The following is a 5333-nucleotide window of genomic DNA, read 5'->3' on the forward strand; positions in this document are numbered from 1 at the left end:
TTTTCCAGACCTGGTTATTAGATTTGGGGCCTGAAAATCTGAAGCATCATTTATTTTACAAGGGACAGGAAATTTCCAGTGATTATTTCATCCTTTAATCTTTCTCCTTCTTTTCCCTTCTCTTTTCCTTCTGGGACACCCACAACACATATACTCGTGCACTTCATGTTGTCATTCAATTCTGACACCCTGCTCATATTTTTCCATTCTTTTCCCTATATTTTGTTTTGTGTGTGGGATTTCAGATGTCTGGTCCTCTAGTTCACGAATCCTTTCTTCTGACTCTTCAAAAATCTATTGTTGTAGATTTCCATTGTTTTTTTTTATCTCTTCTATTGTGCCCTTCATTCCCATAAATTCTGTGATTTATTTTTTCAGACTTTCAATTTCTTCTTTTTGTTTACCCAATGTCTTCTTTATATCCTCTCTCAACTTATCAATTTTATTTTTGATGAGATTTTCCATGTCTGATTGAACATCCTGAATTAGTTGTTTCCACTCCTGTATCTCATTTGAAGTGTTGGTTTGTTCCTTTGTCTGGGCCATGTCTTCAACTTTCCTAGTATGACTCATTATTTTTTGCAGGCATCTAGGCGTTTGATTTCCCTAATTAGCTTATTCTGGAGGTTGTTTTCACATTTTTACCTAGAGTTTTCTTGCTGGATGGCTTTTTTCTCTTTTCTGTTCTTTGACATTCAGGTCTACTTATTCTAGACCTCTAGCACAGGTTCTGTTTAACTGATCAGAATTTTTCAGTTCTTGTTTTTATGTTGCATGCCCTGCCTATATGGAGCCTTTTTTTATTTGAGGAGGGTCTCCTCAGATATTACAGACCCCAGTCAGATTTTCCCAGACCAGACCGGCCTCTTCTCAGGAGGAAAGAGTCACCCACATCAGTTTCCCCTGAGGGGAGACCCAGCAGGGTGTCAAACTTTCCTATGAAGCCTCTGGACTCTGCGCCTTTCCTATCCCACCCAGCACAGGGTGCTTGTCTGCTTGTGGCTTCCCACCAGCCTAAGAGAAATGGTGCTGTTAACTTCAGCCGACTTTCCTGCTAGGGGCTGGCTGAGACAGAGGTAAGCAGGATGGCTTTAATTGCTTCTGTTTTCCAGCCCCTGGAGCCTGAACTCCTTGAAGGAGGGATTCAACTTGAGCTGGGCCCTGCCCCTCTTTTCTTGGGAAAGATACACCCTTTAGGGAATTAACCCCTTTCACCTGACTAGTTACTTTGTCACTCAGACAAGCTTAATTGTGCCCTTGCCTGGGGCAGTGCTGGAGTCTGACAGTGCTTCCAGTTCTATCTAATGAGCTGTTAAGTAAAAGAAAATACAAAAAGTCTTTTCAGAGCCGGACCCCTACCCCCTGGGTTTGCCAATCAAGAGCTTGAGTTGATACATCACTCTGCTCATCTCCAGGCCCTATGTGCCCCCTTTACTTGAGGTCCAGCCCTTTTCTGTTATTTTGTGTTGTCCAGCTCAAAAAGCCTGTGTTTTGTTTTGGTCTGGTTTTGTCAGCCCTGTCCCTTCTCTGCTAGGGTAAAAACTCCTAGTACCTTTAGTGCTTATTCCAGGTTTATCTGTGCTGGGGGCCTATTTTCAGCAATCAGGATTTGTTAATTAATTCTGCAACTGGGGCTTGGTTGAGCTAAGCCCTTCCTGCTAGTAAAGTGAGCTTCCGTTCCCTTTGGGGAACCAGCCTGCTATGTCCCAGGGGGAGGGGCGCCCGCACTGGCTCGGGGGACTTACAGTTCTGTGTGGGGTCTCAGCCATTCCATCTTCTCCTGGCTGGTGTATTCTGTGTGTCTGGTCACTGTGGTGGCGCCAGCAGTTGTTCTGTACTGTTCCTGGGTATTCACCAGCCCCTCTGGAGGAAGAACTAAATTTCTCACCTCACTGTGCCGTCATCTTGCTCTGCCTCGCTAGTATCTGGTTCCGTAATTTATTTTAAGGAAGATGAGTGACATTAAAATTAAAGTGATCAGATTTGAATATTCAAGTTATGAATTTCATTAGGAGAATGTCTCTTTTTAGATAACAATAACCACTAATGTTGAGTATCTTTGCCAAGTTTGAGTGTGTCCCTGGGGGAGGATTAAACTGTTTGAAATGTTGAATTGCTGCCGGCTGTAGAGCGAATGCTTCACGGGCCTGAGATGACAGCGCCCCTCCCCATCCTCACCACCCCCCCACCCCCCCACCCCCCACGCCAGGGGCCCGGCCGGAGCCTCTCTGTTACTAAGTGCAAGGACGAAATCCTACCCTGGAGCTTCCACAAAAAGTTTACTTAGCCCTTTCCAAGGCCAGCAGTGGTCTGCTCAGAACTTCGGAGACTGACTAACACCAGGACCCGGGTTCACGCCGCGTGAACCTGTGCGCATGCGCACCTCCGACTCCCCTGGGTCCGCTTTCTCGCGTCCTTCCTTCCACCACCGACCTGCTCCCTGGGCAAAGAGGTGGTGGGACTGGCTCTGTTTGGTGTGGGTCTCACTCATTTTATTCGGAGGACATGGAGGCGACCAGAAGTTTTGCCTAATCCCCTGATACAAGGAACCTGCAAACTCCAAGACTCCTGCTTCTCTCTGCTGGTCCAAGTCAACCCGACGTCAGGTCACTGCAGAAGTAGCCAGGGACCCTGAGGAGTCTTTGCTCGCAATGGCGTCTTCCTGGGGCTAGAGCCACAGCCTGGGGCCCTCAGAGCAGCCCGCGGGAGAAGCTGCTGCAGTTAGGACCCTGCGACCACGCTGCAGCCCAGGCCAGCTCCGCCCGAGGCAAGGTTCATTCTGTCTTTTTCTTTTTTTAAAAAAACTCTATTGTTCTTCTAATTCCTTGGAGTTATAGACAGATAACCACACTGCAGACTCGCTCTCCATAAACAGATGTTAGTGATGGAATCAAATTAAACTTACCCAACAATTAATAAGACTTGCAAAATATGAAGCATATATATAGTCATTACTTTGCTCCACGGTGATTAATCACACTGGTCATAAATCAGCCCGTCTGCTGCCCTCCCAAGTCCTACTTTTCCCCAATCACAGGCTCCAAGTACCTGCTTGTCGGCTTCCTGGATATTAGATGGTGTGATGGTTATTTTTACGTGTCAACTTGGCTAGGCTATAGCACCCAGTTACTTAAACAAACACTAATCTAGGTGTTGCTGTGAAGGTCCTTTGTAGAGGTCGTTAATGTCCATAATCAGTTGATTATAGTCAGTAACGGAGACAACACTTGATAATATGGGTGGGCACCATCCAATTAAGGCCTTAAGAGTAAAAAGTGAGGTTTTCCCAGAGAAGAAGAAACTCTGTCTCAAGACTGCAGCGTCAAATCAGGTATGAGCCTCCAGCTTCCCGGATGCCCTCCACATTTGGATTTGCCAGCCTCCACAGTCAGGTGAGCCAGTTTCTTAAAATAAATCTAAACAAATGTTTATTTTACAAACAAATATATTGTTCTTCTGGAGAATGCTGGTGGATACAGATGGATTTACTGGGCTTTGTTTGGCTGTGTAGTATCCAGTTTCCCTTTCCCGCTGGAGTGGAATTTCCCATTGTGCAGGGGTTTGGGTGGTACACCACCTTCGAGACCAAAATGGCCAAGTCGTCCCTCTTTCTACTCCCAGGCATCCAGGTTAGAGGCTTGAATCCCAGCATGAGCCAATAGGACACATCTGTCTAGATTTCAGTCTTGATGAGCAACACAAAACCCAGAGATGCTAGGATCCTTCCTCAATGAAGAGTTTCCTTACAGCTGTTCCTGCTAGAAGGCATGCATTGTGCTTCCTACTTCTCTCCTGTGTTTCCTCCAAACTCACACCTTACTCTCCTTCCAGTGAATTCCCTCTCTGGGCTGTGACAACCAGACGTGGTCTCTGCTTCTTGCTCCTGAAAGCATCCCCCCGGGTTGTGGCAGGCACAATTGGGGGTCTGCTCCCCTCTTTCCTGCTAACCAAACCCCGAGTTTTCATTTGTTCTGTCTGGCTCAAGTGGGTGGGTCATGACTGGTCAGTTGCATCCCCTTGTCCAGTGATTGGTCTAAAGACTAGGCCTGTGGCCCATTTCTGGCCAAGGAGCCCAGAGCGGGGGTGGCTAGAGCTTCTGGGAAAGATTTTCCTTATTGATTGTGCCCCTTCCCCTTTTCCTCCCGTTTAGGAAGCTGACATATGGGAAAGGTCGCTCGGAGTCACCGTTGCCATCCCGCTACCCTAAAGAAGGCAGACAGAGAAGGTGGAGGAGCCTGTGATCTCTCAGAGCCACCATGCAGCCCTGGGGCACCATGCTCAGGCCTGTGGGTTTTCTGTGATGAATAAGCCCCTGTCATTTAGTTTTCTTATGTCAAATGTTTTGTTACTGAGAACGGAAAACATCCTGAAATTTATTGTTTTCCAAAATAATTAACCATATGTTGTTGGAGCTGGAAGACACCTGGAGGTCATCTTTCTTTGAATCACATTGCCATGGAAGAATTGGGGAAAATGCAGAGGCAGAGCCAGAAGGAGCAGCTGAGGCCAAGCAGGCAGGTCAGGGGCAGTGGTCGGGAACCACAGTGAGAGAGCCTGGATCCTGGCCTCCGAGGGCTGTGGGTAATGGGGCAGATACGAAGGGGCAGAGTGGGGCTCTGCTGAGCTCAGGCAACACCATGCCCAGAGACATCTGAGAAACCAGGGCAGAGCTCAGGAAGGGCAAGACGTCTCCCAGCTCTTTGAATCCGGGCTGCTAGGTGTATGTACTTGTGAGTGCACACAAACACCCATCTGTCCACACACATGCCTATACACAGGTGCACACATCTACCCACTCACATATGTAAATGCACGTTCATGTACACACAACACATGTATACACACATACACACATGAACACATGCAACACACAGGGGAATGCAATCAGCAGCCAGAAGCAGATTGAATCTGGTTTTTGTAACCATACACACACACACGTGCGCACGCACACACACACACACACACACACACAAGCCTTTGACCTGGGTGTCACCTCCCAGCCTCTCTGAGTCTCTGGGATGTACCTGTTTCCCCACTGGCCTGGTAGCAAGAACCTCTAACTTTCACAGATGAATGGTTTCTTTTGTGATTTCTGATTGATCTGTCATTCCCCTTACTTCCCCTCTCCCTTCACAGTTTTTCTTGCATCTGTTCTTGAGCCTAAGAAGGTTTGAGGAGAGGCAAGAAATTTACTTTTGTGCTCTGCAGAGTTGCTAAAGAACCAGCCAAACAAGCTGGAATCCTGTTCTCAGGCGGCAGGCAGCCGGTGGATATGCAGCTGTGCTGAGATCTCTTTAGGGGCTTTCGAAAGCTGGCTCCCCACACCCAGATCA

Source organism: Tamandua tetradactyla, chromosome 4 (assembly GCF_023851605.1).
Source record: "Tamandua tetradactyla isolate mTamTet1 chromosome 4, mTamTet1.pri, whole genome shotgun sequence".
In the NCBI taxonomy this organism is placed as follows: domain Eukaryota; kingdom Metazoa; phylum Chordata; class Mammalia; order Pilosa; family Myrmecophagidae; genus Tamandua; species Tamandua tetradactyla.